The sequence below is a fragment of the Buteo buteo genome, chromosome 6, assembly GCF_964188355.1.
Source record: "Buteo buteo chromosome 6, bButBut1.hap1.1, whole genome shotgun sequence".
In the NCBI taxonomy this organism is placed as follows: domain Eukaryota; kingdom Metazoa; phylum Chordata; class Aves; order Accipitriformes; family Accipitridae; genus Buteo; species Buteo buteo.
Window position 1 is genome coordinate 24,764,030 of NC_134176.1, and position 14,505 is coordinate 24,778,534.

General features: G+C 42.3%; 1 protein-coding gene across 20 annotated transcripts in view; it reads right to left on the reverse strand.

Moving 5' to 3' along the window:
* The window catches only part of NRXN3 (neurexin 3), a 1,032,385-nt gene that overhangs the window by 890,567 nt on the left and 127,313 nt on the right, over positions 1 to 14,505 (reverse strand). The gene's annotated exons all lie outside the window — the stretch shown is intronic.

The following is a 14,505-nucleotide window of genomic DNA, read 5'->3' on the forward strand; positions in this document are numbered from 1 at the left end:
GTACAAGTAAGTTTCCTGTAAGTGTTGTGTACAGACATGGGTCATGGGGCGGGGGGGGGGGGGGCATTTCTGCGAGAACAGCAGCAGAGCAGGACACCAGCAAGCTCAAGGATTGACCCCCAGAAACATTATTTCACCCCCCTACAAAAGGGCCACTACTGCGATATAGCACTAGCCAGAGTAAACAGAAGCAAGGAAAAACAGTGTTTCCAGTGGAGCCCCCTGTTAGAGCAGATGCTTCCAGTTGATTAGAAGAGTTACATGTTTAGTATCACTTCTTTTAACATGGGAGCTAGACCAGTCTTTCCCTCCATATCCATGACCTTGCTTCCCACTAACCAGCAGCCAGGAGGAAACAATGGGAGATCCAGGGACAAACTTGGGATTAGACCTTTCTGTTCCTCAAGCAAGCCCTCTCAGCCATCAGTGTGCATAAAAGAGCAGTAAGAGACGGGCAAAAAGCAGCTGCTGCCTCCCATTAAATGAGCAGCAAAGGCCAGTGATGCATTCAATGTGCTTTCAGTCCCCGTAGCAGTAAATAAGATCTTCTCAATAGTTTCCCTGGGAGACTGCATATGTACAGATAGATGTTCAAGTACTGCTAACAGCATGAGGGCCAAACACACTGATGGCAGGGAAGAAACAGTTGAAGCTGCTGTGGGTAAGGCAAATTCAGCTCATTTCTCCTCCCATCCTAACTGTGTCCAGCTCAGACAGATCTCTTCTACTCTAGGTAGGCTCAAACAATAAGACAGATGCTTAAGTAGGTAGGAAATTCAGTCCTAGGACTATACAATTCAGAAGGCAGTTATGTATTCTCACCCTTTTTATCACATAGTTGCCAACTCACCTGGCCCACATCCAATACCATAAAATAAGTTGGTTTATTATAGTCAGATTCTTAGAGAGCAGGTCTCCATAGCAATACACCAGCAATATTATTGGTTCCTTACTACTACTATATTCTTTTCTTACATATATCACAGTAAGTCTTAGAGCTGTCCACAATAATCTCCATCTAACTAGGCAGAGGTGCAGTATAAACACAAAAGTGACATCTACCATCTCTCTAGTTTGCCATCTAAAGGGAAAGAATTCACAAGAGTTAGAGATAAGCAGCTTACAGTCATATAGCAAACTAGTAACAAAATAAAAGCTTCAGTTCCCTAGTTCTTACCTTGTTTCATTACTTAGTAGATAACTAGAGCAGCAAGGAAAGGGTTCAGGACTCAAGATATCTTACCCCACGTACACAAGATAGAAAATATGAGTATAACTGACCTAGCCTAACAACACTTCTTGGCCTCAAACTTAAATCCAACCTAGAATCTAAATCATTAAAACAAAAACAAAAAAAACTTGGCAGGTACTCTGTCTGTGGACTTCTGTGCTCCTAATCTTCTGCTTGAGATTTGTGCTGGGGTCCCAAACCTAGAAATACGCAAAGAATCAGTGCAGGCAACCACTTCTACTCTAAGAAACTCTTCAGACCAAAATCTCAAAACATCCTGTACAGCCCTTTCGGGAAGGGAACAGATAAGTCCTCCGGAGCACCACCCTCACTCTAGAATGGGCATTACAACAAGTCTGTAATGCTACTTGTAGCTCCAAAACCTTGCAGATTACCACCTTCACTTGGCTCAGGACAGCCTTATAGGTCTCAACCCCAAACGCTGCCTTCCGTGAATCACAGCTCCAACCTTATCCCAGGAAATCCTCAAGATGACAATTTTAACAGTAAACCAAGAATTCCTGTAGATCCTAACTCAGTATCAGGGAGCACTGCAGGAAAGCCATTCCCTAAGGGATGGGAACTGAGGGGAATAACACAACCAGCAAGACAAGAACCTTACTGGCTAGAGCCTGTCCCAGAGTACACAAGCAAGACAGACCTGGAGATGGCAGCCACATCCAACCAAAAGTCCAGATCATAAGGCAGTACCATGCTGATGAGGCAGTTCCATAGATTGGGAAGCCAATCTGTAAATCAGAGCTAGGATGAGGCCTGGCAATTGCCAGGCACAGCCATCACGATGAGGCTGGGCCAAAAATCAAGTCACGTAGTCAAAGCCAGGAAATGGTCTGCAAGTTGAGGTCCAGATCACAGGACTCCATGGCTAGGCGCTAGCATAGCTGTAGATAAGGTAAAGATCAATAACCCCTCCCCAACACAGCTCAGACAATGACTGAAAGCTGAGGGCTGAGCTTTAATAGAGACCTGGCTCACAGGTGTGGGCCCCAGGTGAGGCTCATCAGGGCTATTAAGGCTTATTAGTGCTCTCAGAGCCCTGACACACACTGATACACCTGCAGTTCCCACTCTCAAGAAGTCTAAAAGGCAAAACAAAAAACCAAACCCCTAGTGCCAGTGTCCAATCCCAAGAGGCCCCTACAAGCTCCAACCCTCATCTTAGTCTGGGAGAACCCCTTGAATGCCTGTGTAATCTCGGCAAAGCAACCTATAAACCCCAAACCTAACCTTAGTATAGAATGCCCTACAAGTCCTGGCTGTGGTTGCCCTCCCATATCAGCCAAAATGAAGACAATTCCCTTTCACACCTCCAGTAGCACCCCCTCAGTGATGTGTGCCTGCTCCAAACAGTATGGGTCAGTCAGCAGTTGTCTTAAGCCCTGTCTCGCAGCAAGAGTCAGCCTAGGCAGCACATGACTGAGCTATTATACCATTTTTTTCAGGATACTGGGACAAACCAATACAAGTTGGGTCACCTGGCATTCTTAACCAGGCATACCTCTATTCTGGACTCTCAATCCTCACCTAAGATATTTTCTACAGCTTTCACTGTAGGCACAGAAACCTCTGTAATGAACAGTGCTTTGCCATCTGAAGAGAACCTCCCCAGATTCCTGTGCCCAGTGTAACAGAGTGCAGCAGCTGTAACTCCTTCAGTACACACTAGCAGTTCCAACCTTTTAGAAATCACTTGCAATAAATATGACAAGTACATAGGGAAAGCAGGGGAAAACTACAGAATAATCTTACAGGCTGACATTTCATTTTCTCCAATAGTAAACAAGGCATATGTAATATCTGTAGAATGTGGACATCAGCCTGCACTCTTAGCAATAGGGGTGGAACTTGTGCTCCTCACAGGAGGGAAAGGATGGGATCAGCAGGGGACAGAGGCTACGCTTCTGATCAGGTCTAGACAGAGAGGTTACAATCCATCTCCAGTTCAGTTCATCACAGACTGGTTACCAGTGCCTAATTCACATAAAAATAATAAAAATAACATAATAATAAAAAAAGTTGAATTCCAAGGTCAAAGTAATGATGGACAAGTTACAATGGTGAGAGTAAACATAAGCCTTGACAGAAATATAACTGAGTGCTATATCAATAGTCTCAGCAGCTCGGGCAGGGTGAAATCTTCCTGTCTGTGAATGTAATGCTTTTTTATTCACCCAGCCAGAGTCACACCCCAAAAAGTTAACATCACATCTTAAAAATGGAACATGTCACCTTCCAGAAAATCTTGCACTTTCCCAATCCCCTGGAAGCTATGAGTTAAGCTTTCCTCGGTCATTCACCTCAGAAATAAAGACTCCATCCAGGGAGCTGAAATATGTGGGTTATGCACTGAGAAAATACATTAACATCTTTATTGGCTGCTCCATCCGACCGAGTCTTTTCCCATAAAGAAAACAGTCCCCATGACACTAATTTCCCCCTTTGAGCTGAGTGTTTTGTAAAAGTCTGTGGTTATCAAAGCAGCACCGAAGTGGAGCCACAGATGTGTGGAGCCAAGCTTGCCCCCGGTCATACTGCCAGGGCAAGCTGGCCCCCATGCCCATGCTAGGAGCCCTCACATGGCCCGGCTGCTACACTGGCACCTCTGGCAGGACCTCCCTGCAACAGCCCCGCTCCATCAAAGCCCACTTTCTGCCTCTCACCCAAAATAAGGCCATTCATCTCCCTCTTCTTGGAACAAATTTCAAACACGTTCTTCCGTAGCAAGGTCTCACACCACAACAAACACCATGACAGGGGTTTATCACATGTCCAGAACTGAAACCTAATCTGAGCCAAAGACAGACAGGGGTCCCCTAACTTGGGATTTGAGGGATAGGTACGAGAGGCATTAACTTACAGCTTTTTCTGATTGGGAGCTTATTTTTACGGACATTCTTTTCTAGTTTTTAGTTGAACAACAAAGGAAGATAAAGGAAGATGGAGAAGGCTGACAAGCAGATGAGGAAGATTGTACCTCAGAAGCTAAAGCCAAACGAAAGTATATTACACACCCACAAGCAACAGCATCAGTGTATGCCCACATCTTTCCACTGGGTGCTGTCCCACATTTACATGTTGTCCTGGGCAAGAGAATACTCCTAAGCAGTGCTGCTGGGAGGAAAGCTACATTTTACAGTGCCGGTCACTTCCGCAGTCAGGTTTTGTCTTGCAGGAATGAAGGTGGTGGCCCATGGGCAATCATTTTCTCCAGATTTCTCACATTTCTTACATAGTTTTTGAATAAAGCCATCACCCACAGCAAAAGCTGTTGTTTCCACCCCTCTTGCCTGGCACATAGAAATACAAAATGGTGCATCTGTACTGCGGGTTTTTTGGTCTGAGAATCTCCCTCCACAAGGGTCACTATCAGCTTCACCTTGCAGCGACTCCTGACCAGAGCATGGATCTGGAAATGCCTTTGCCTCTATGAAGCCACCACCTCAAATTGCCTTCTGTGGTTTTGCATCTAACTCCAAATAGCAGCTTAAAAAGTGCTCTTGACCATCTGGGTTCTTAGCTTTCAGGGTTTCAAACCCTGAGTAAAAGCTAAAAATAATCTGTATCATATCAGATTTTATCAATGGAATCCACAGAGGACAATAAAATCTAGCTCTTTCACATTTCCCCTTCTAGGTACACCTACACAATGATTTTCACTGTCCTTTCCTCCAGCTCCCAAAACAAGAAAAACCTAGCATCACTGTCACTCCCAATTGAAAACATCAGCAGTCCCTGGCTCTCTATCAGTCATATTCTCAATGCCAGTCCAGGGCGTAAAACACTGCCTGACTTTTTCACCTACATAATATCACATGTATCTTAGTGAAGTAGCTATCTTTTAGGACTTTGTGATAGAGTCAAATTTGGAGCTTTCAACTACAATGCTTTTAATTAACAGGAGAATCATGACAGTCATTAAAACAATGCAGGGAATAACCAAGTTTCAGCTTTATCAATTTCCCTGTCTGTAATGAGACTGACGTTTCTGAAGCCACAAAAGAAGAGAGAAGAAGAAATCATTTTTTCCACTTATGCAGCTGAAATCCTCAATACTGTGCAAAAATCAGGCTGGGAATTTCCTGAGAACAGTCCTGATTAAAACAGAGAGGAAATTCCCTGAACTTGCTATATGAAGTCAATTAAAAAATACCAAATGAAAAGCCTTTTTGGCTAGGATCCACACATGCAGAGACACAGGATAACAGAAGAGCATTCACACTTTCCCAACCTCAGGACAAATCTGAACCAAATTTCAAGCTGAAGTTCTGATTTGGTTGGTTGGTTGTTTTTCAGAACAGCAGGATTTGTCATCCTTCCTGCAATAAGAGGCAAAAGTGACAGAATACAAAACTTCTAGAGCAGGTATAGCTATTAAGTTTTGTGCAGCTCCATACACAGTATTAAGAAATTTGCATTGTATAAATGAATTCATTCTTTTGTTAACAAGCTGGATGTAATTATAAACTTCAAATTAAAAAATATGCAGGGATTTAGCCAAGGAAGTAAATTGAGTGGTATAGTAGCAACCAAGCAAGTTTCATACACACTCCATCCTCACAAAAGTCTTTACAACAGTAGAAGCAAAAGTGATTTACTTTCAGAAAAACATGAAGAGTTCAGTGTTTTCTCAAGCTGATCTTGGCCCTTCTGCTGGGTTTGCCAAGCAGCCTGAAAAACAGTAATGAATTTGCAGCCCCAAAATAAGAACCAAAACCCTGCAAACTGATCACTAACCTAAAGGATGTTACCAAACATCCCTTCCCAAGAACCATCCCCTATTTCCTATTGAGCTAGTCTGGATCGAAACAAATGCCTGGAGATGAAAGGCACCGTTACATGTTAGCAACGTCCTGCAGCACATGGTCTGTTAGGCATGCCAGCATCACACACCTGGGGAATAAGGCTGTTAGTACAGAAAGGTAAGTTTATTAAACTAAGTTTCAACCTTTTGGGAGTTTAGGCAAGGTTCTTCTGCTCTCTAGGACTGAGACAAAATCTTCCTCATTCTTCAGGTCCTTCAAACTTCCTCAAACCAACTGCCTAACCCCGTTCCATTAATGAAAACCACTAAAAATGCAACTAAAAATAAGCATTTACACTAACGAAGAAGGAAATAATTATTTCCTTTTCTTCCTTATCAGGTAGCACTAGTAGATTTAAACCCACATCTCTGAGATTTACATCCCTCTTTCACTGCAACTACTTCAGTTACTACTGAACTGTGTAAAACATGGAAGACATCAACAATTTGGTGCCAGGTCCCCACCTTTTTTTCTTACTTTTGGCAAGTAAGACCTGGGCAGCAAATAGATTTTTGGCTCTCAGTGCACCCTTCTGTCTAAGAGCTAGAGACATTACATGTCCCGGTACACAGGTGACCCTCTAGGCTTTCCTTCCCTGAGAAGCAAACTGGCAAAGTAAATGAACTGCTAGTCAGTTTTTAGCAGAAAACAAGATTCTCTTCCATATTCTGTTTCACCTGATATTAGGATGCCTTGCACTTAGTTTTTCCCTCTGGAATACCTACCCCTCCATAAATACAATGGTGTTTACCAGGCACTCAGAAACGGTTATTAAAATCAGATGAGAAAAGCAGTATAGATGAGACTGGACAATACCCCAAACCCTAGGCAACATGCTAATTTACGGAGCAGTACCTTACTCATTTTTCCTCTTGACATCTTCTCTGACACAGAGGAAACCATGAAAGACCCATCAAAAATGCATGTATCATAGCAGGCATACGAACAACACTTGGCAGCCCTGAAAATACGAACATCAATCATTTTTTGGTGTATGTTTCTATCACTCTGTGAAGATGAGCCTCCCAAAGCAGATGTGGGGGAGAGTATGTGTACACACTCAGAGACCTCAAAAAGCAACAACTTAACAGCCTACACTGCTTGCTGGTACTACAATAATCAGTGAAATACATAAAATTGTAGAGAAAGAGAGGTCATAACCAAATGATGTCCCTACCCTCTTATCTTTTAGATGCCTCCGTATCTACTCATCCCTGACACTTAAGGTTTCAATTTTCATGCTGAAGTTTCAGAAGCCTACAAACACTGTCATCTACATCCACCTTCATCAGAAATCTTTTTAAGCTGTAAAAAAAATGTGCATTTCTAATTCTTTATGAACTAGGGAGACCAAAAAGTCAAAGGGCTCAGAGTACATGCATCCTCTCCCTGCTGGAAATTCAGGTATAATCTTACTCATGGAAGGAAACTGCCCACATTAACACAGCAAACTTACATAAGGGAAAATAGATAAAGGAGTCTTTTTCAAGTTACTCCAACATCTTTGCCACATTTACCCACTTAAATTTCACCCCCCAGAAATTTAATAAAGTCCAGTTTCTCCAGTAGCCTTTAAGCCTTTCTTTTAGTTTACGTTGATCATTTGTATCTATGTTGTCAGAAGTAATATCAACGCAAGAGAAAATGGAAGAAAAGCACTTCCATTACCTCTGTTAGTGGCCTTCACCAGGGCTATTTGCTCATAGGGTTTCTCCAGTACTTTCCAAGAAATGACTGTGCATCAGCAATGACATAAATAATGACTCTGTGTCAGAAGTGACAGAAATGTGCAAACTCAAGTATCCCATTCCTATAAAAATATTTCTGTGATGGCTTAGCTTTTCTGCAATGCCTTCCACTATTGTTTTTTCCTTCTTTTTTTCAATCCCCATTAGACAAAAAAAAAAAAAATAATCACGATTCTATCAATGCTTTCCTTAACTGGAAAATTCTGGTGCAAGCTGTAGGTCCTCCTAGCAAGGCTGATCAGACCTCTGGATGAATCGGGACTTCTACTCACCCAGCTCTAGCCCCTTCTTCCTGGATTAATCAATCAGCAAACGAGACTATGAAGTGTCAGCTAGCACAACCCCATCGCTCATACAAGGCAAACTCTGCTGTTCAAATCAATATTCGTTAGCAGGCAGAATGAGCTAGTTTTGAGAGTGTTCTAATTAGACAATGGAGATTATTACAAAACACCTGCGATGTTTGTAATCGTTTAAAATAATGAGAATCAATATTAGCTTCCAAAGGCACCATATGGTAAATGCTCATTCCAGGCAGGTGGTCCCTCATAGGCTCTCAGTGTTTCAAAAGTGCTCATTAATGTTTTTTTAATCTGAATGAACTTGTTCTCGGTTAATGCATCGGCTGCTGGTTTGCCCTCTGCACGCTGACCGCACATAAAGCTGGCTTCATTGCATCGGCTCCTCGTCTCGTGCTGCAGGATGGGAGCCGGCTTCTTCAGGAAGTGACTCCGCCAGACCAAGCCCACCAGGAGAACAAACCTCCTCCTCTCTGTAGCACCTGCGGTCGAGAACCTCAGAGGCCTTACAAACCGTTTCCAGGAAAAGAGCGTTACTCGGTGCTTTCTAACTTAGTATCACGAATCTACGGCCACGCACGCAACGCTGTACTCGCAAGTGATGCCCCGCAGCAGGGGTGTCTCTCGGGGGGGCAGCTGACGCCTCTGAGCGCAGGGCTGCAGAGGTGGGCTGCGAGAGCCCTGTGGGCGTTGCATCAGCAGCTCTGGTTCCGCACAGCCCACGGGGCAATGTCTGAGCCTACCCCTCACAAATCCACACCGATCTCTTTATAAATGGTCAAAATGAAGTTTTACACACACGGACACATACTGCTTAATCTCAATGAAAAGAAATAAAATATCTTTCCTGTAAGTCATATCCACGGATTTGTCTGTATGTCGGTTCGATGACAACTCTTCAAGTCATGGATTTTGTTTTCTAATTGCAAGAAAGCAGACTACACACCTGCAGTGTTGTGGAAACAATAAATAATAACAAATATAAATATCCCCATAAGGTAGCTATTGCCGTATCTCTTTTACAGAAGGGCAAATTCAGATATAGTCTGTCCATGCCAAGATAGAAATTATTATTCAACAGGTAATAACCCAGAGAAAAATCTTCCTATGTTGGTATGAAAACAGGCCTCAGTTTCTCCCCCAGGCACACTTCGTGCAGTGATTCCTGGGATTTGATTGCGAAAGAAAAAAGGAAGATGAAGGAGTTACTTCCTTAGCTTCTCCCTTTAGACAGCAAGAAAAAAAAATGGATTCCAAATCAATATAAATATACTATTTTACAAATTAAATAACATATCGTTAAGGTTCTCAGCCATACTCTCTGCAAGTGTAACAGCTTAGGATGCCAAAGAGAGAACCAGAGATTCAGGAAACAGACAGAGATAAACAAATCTTGAGATTATCTAAGTCTAAACTTAGATAAACTTAATAAGGTTTTTGCTACTAAACAATAATTACACAGCACTGTGTTTACCTATCAACTTTCATGCCAGGGATCTCCAAGCATCTTATTTACAAACTATTAAATCACTGTTCCCATCACTGACATACAGCCACTTCTGTTACAGCATAGAGGCTGCTTAAATGCACACTGCAGAATATTTAAGACAGGTGTACAGACTAAATTGTAATCAATTGAAACAGTAGGGGAAATGCAGATGGCAATTGAGTCACCTAAGCTGGAAATTAATTAAGACTCTGGGGTGAAAACTCCAAGACTTCTAGAAAAAATATCACTGGATTTTTAATGATTATAGGTAAGAAGGGCCTCCTTCGAAATATTTAAACACCAGTCATGGTACATTTAGCAGTGATGCTGGGCATTAGTTCTGAGTAAACTTGGGGAAGGAAAAAGCCTAACAAAGATCAGATATCTTTCAAGGTCCGTTCCAAGCTGGGCTATTCTGTGATTCCATGAAATCACCAGGACACATTTTGCTGCCTGTTTTAAAGCAGATCTTGTCATAAACACAGTGATTTTTCTGGCTTTATTTTATTGTTTGAAATTTTGAAAAATGTCAAAACTTCAGAGAAATGTTTTGATCACTGAAATATATCAGGTGGCATTGCAGGCAGCTACTAGAAAAACAAACTTAAGCATTTAAATTTAGACTGCTAATAGAATATTTTTCAGGTTCGCTTCCTTCCCCTTGAGAGAAACTGATTTTCATTAAAGAAATTTGGCAAAAATACGTTTTGCAGAAAATTTTTATCATCTCTACTTTAGCCCCACTATGGAATTCCTACGACACAAAGAGAAAAAGGGGGAGAGTGAGAACCCTGGGGGATATAAATACCGCACATACTGCTCTGCTGCCCTTTCACAAGCTGTAGCAAGCGATACACCAAAGGAGACACAGATGAAAAGAGAGGACATGGCTCCTAGGTTGAACCACAATCAACAGACCACCCAAAGTGAGCAGCTGCAAGCTGATAGATACATGTTACAGGAGGCAGTCTTGCACCCCTCCTTGCCCAAGATGTTCCAGAACCTGGAGGCACAAAGGTCGTGCAAAGCCATCATTAATGTTTCACTTAGTGGTTGGTGCCTTCCCTGTTGCTCCTCCTGGAGATGTAATGCTGATTTGGACCAGTATTTTGTCACTAAGCTTTTCCCCCAGCTTTTTACATCAGCTTAGCTGGAATTAAATGACCATATCACAGCACAAGATGGGATAGATAGCACCAGGAATGTTCATTTCATGAGACAGCAAAGCCAAAGAACACATAAGAAAACCTGAAGCAGGATTTATCACAAGGTTTGTCCTTGTCGAGGGTTTTACGCTTCATCTTCCCTATTCCTTTTATTTTAAGTATATATGGATTGTTGCTCTGAATTGTTCCGGTAAAGCACTGCCTGCTAGACATGGCATTTGTCACCATGATTGTAATTCACAGCAATACATAAACTTTTTCAAAATGCTGTGAACATAACTTCAGGGGGTTAATAAAGCTGCTTTCCAGTCCTCTACCTCCTTCCATTGATAACCTATTCAAATTGTAATTGCTTGTAATGTGCACCCTATATCCCATTACTACTTATGCTACATGTACTCCCTGGGGCCATTCGTCACCCCTGCCTACCAGTAAAGTCCTTGTTCTTGCCCGAAGATGGCAGCCAGGGTACCGTTAAGACATGGGGTTTTGTGCCAAACCTTAACTGACACCCTGCAACCCCGACTGACTACCCTGCATTCATCATTTGGAATTTCTCTTATCCTCAAACCCAGCTCAGTCCATTGCATACAAATCAGCTCTTCAGCAGGCATTTCCAACAGACCTGTGTATGCTTCACGTGGAAAACAGCATTATTGCCACTTTTTTCTCCCCTGGAACACTCAGAGGCCAAGTTTTGTCTCATTTAAACAGCTGCTCCATCAGCTTTACTCTGTATTTCACAGATGTAAATCATGGCAGACCGCTTCCCTGGTCTGGAAGCGCAAACAGCAACATACTGTTGAAGGAGGTAGTAGTGTTCTTTCCAATCAGTAGGAAAAAACACTAATTAAAACTACTCCTTTACAGTAGTTTTAAAGTACTTAAAATTGAAAGGATAATATCACAGAGGCAGACAAAGCTGCATAAGCTTCCCTGACCCAGACTCCTACGTAGTACACTTCAACACTTACTTGTAGCAAATTATTATCTTCATCATTAATTTTATAGCATCCAAAGTTATGGTAGGTTGGCTCCTGAAATACGTACAACTGTATGTGCTCTGAAGACTTTCCAAAACCTTTCAAACGAGATAGACTACACTAACATTAAGAAGAGGCTGTGTTCTTGGGGTAAGGAAAATCCAAGCCTGACTCAGACATGTGGCAGAAGTCTGTGTGCAGTGTAAAGACACAGTAAATAAAATGGTGGGCCTTTTTGGGCATGGCCTATTTCAGCTCTACTTTTGAGTCCCATGCTTATCTCTACAGAGGCTCTGTGATCTGACCTGCAGCTTCCAGGCTTGGATGTCACAACAGTGTTTGATACATCTTAATTACAACACTCCACCTCCTGAATTTCCAGTGCTGGCTCTTCTTTAGGAAAAGGATGACAAGGAATGATAACAAATACTGTAATTTAAAACTAACAAGGTGCTTCAAAACACCTTGGTGTTTTGAAGTTTTGAAGTACCAAAGTCCTTCATCAAGAAAACAATTTACCATTCTTTTTATGTACAGATCTTCACAGCTGTGCATAGTGGTTTCCTGGAAGCAAATTAATCCTCAAAGCATCCCAGAGTGCATGTATTAGTTCAACCTTATTGCCAAAAAAAGCAAAAAACAAGGGGGTGGTTGTGAGACATGCCCAAAGCGATATAAAATGTAAAAGTGACAGATCTGGTACTATGATAACTCTGGAAAGTCCGGATCTAACAAGTACACCGAAAAGGCATCTTAGCTGTCTCTCAAACTGTGTGTGTGGCCTCACAAGCAGGGACAAAGCCATTAGAAACTGAGGACACATCGACTTGGTCATCAACAGGCAATGTAAGGTGGCTCTGTCCATGCTCTGAGCTGGCTAGATATGAGCCAGTTCTGGCCAAGAAACAGTGTGGCCAACTTAACTCAGGTGTGGTACTACACTAAAAAGTCAAATGCAACTCCTGCGCTTCAAGTATCAAGTCCTATTTGGTACCATCCTAAAACACTGAAGAAAATCCTCACATCTGGATGACTCACATTAGGAAGTGAGTGGCCATATGATTGCCTCCACCAGAACATATAGCTATGCCTTAGAAAAACTTAGTCCTGAAACACATTTACCATCAAATCTATTTGACTTCTGCAGATGTTTTTTTAGCAGTCCTGAGACACAACCTTATCAAGTGGTTGGGATACACACTGGGACAGACAAGTTGTACCTCCTTCCTTTTCTGTATCTCCTACTGACCTGCCTTTCTCCTCTTCCAACCCATATTTGCTCTGTGGCTTTACAGTCTTCAGTTCAAGGATTGCCTCTTACTGAGCAGATGAGTAGTACCTAGCTTAATAGGTAAGCACTGCTGAAACATACATCATCACAATTTCCCTAGCTGAGTATTGTACCACAACATCCTCCCTCCCCCAGTGACCTCTCACTGAAGTGGCACAATTGAGTATTATAGTGTTATATTTGTTGTAAGAAATGCTATACTGGCTTTTTCACAGATATTCACAGTCCTCTGCACATGTACTGAACCAGCAGAGGTCCAAGCTACAAGGAAAATGTGGTGGGTCTCAGCCTAAGCACTGTATTACTTTTAGCTCATGGCTGATTAATTTAATGCACTTGAAAGGACGAGATAAGCATTTAATTGTTACTAGAAGTGGGGAAGCTGATCAGGGCTGAATTAGTAGAATCTGTGGTCTAATTTCATCCTTGTTTTAATGTTCTAAAAACTCAGGGCCCATACTCCTGCCAAGATGAGACAGACTGCTCTTCAGATTGCCTTCTGCAATGGATTTTACCTTCTCCTCCCTCTCAAACTCGACATTGCTTCCACATGAAGGTGCCCAGCCCATCAGCTTGTAATTACTTCCGTGCTACTCTAAGATACTCTGCCTTTTATTTTTTTGTGTTCAGGCCCTGCTTTTCATGCAAGACCAAATTTCAGATTCTACATTAATCTGATCCTGACAGCAGTATAACTGGCAGCAGCTCCTCCAACTGCCTCAGAATATGCATACACACAAAGCACATGCTAGATACTCTATGCTATGTATTTATGTTATTCTATAGATGTATGTGTTATCCTAGCGAAGTCTTCTGAATAATCAAGTTATAAGACCTTGGAACAACCAAGATAAGGTGTAAGGTGTGACACACAGGTGTCCTAGCAGAAATGAACCTAGACCTCCACTCCTCAAAAGAGATTTTGTTCTGCAGTCTAGCTCTAATACTGGGGGACATGCCTAACTTTAGGGTAGAATCAATGCCTTTTCCCCCAGAAAACAAATATATTACCACCCCTTCCCCTTCTTCGCTTCACTGTGGGAGATTTTGCCCTGCATGAGGCCAAAGGGAGGAGATTTCCTTCATCTTGCAAATAAAACTTTTTAGAGATGACAAAAAGGGAAAGGAAGTGGACTAGGGAGAACAATTTTGTCTTTGGTTCCTTTCCCTACCTCCCCCTTCCACAAGAGAAACCCTGTTTGGAAAGCATTTGTTTGCAGGACTTTCATTCAGTAGGAGACCAAACATCTCAAACCCAAGCTCTTTCTGACACCAGTGAAGTCCTGGGTGCTTAACTCCTCTTAGGATGAGGCCCTAGGTTTGAGAGAGTCTGAGTTATTATCTAGCAAGGAAAACAGTAACTAAAATTAGATCGCTCCCCCCTCTCCACCTGCATCAGACAAATCATTTCTCTTCCTAGAGAGCACGAAGTGTACCAAATTCCACAGGCTGCTTCTCCAACAGGAGACTTAACA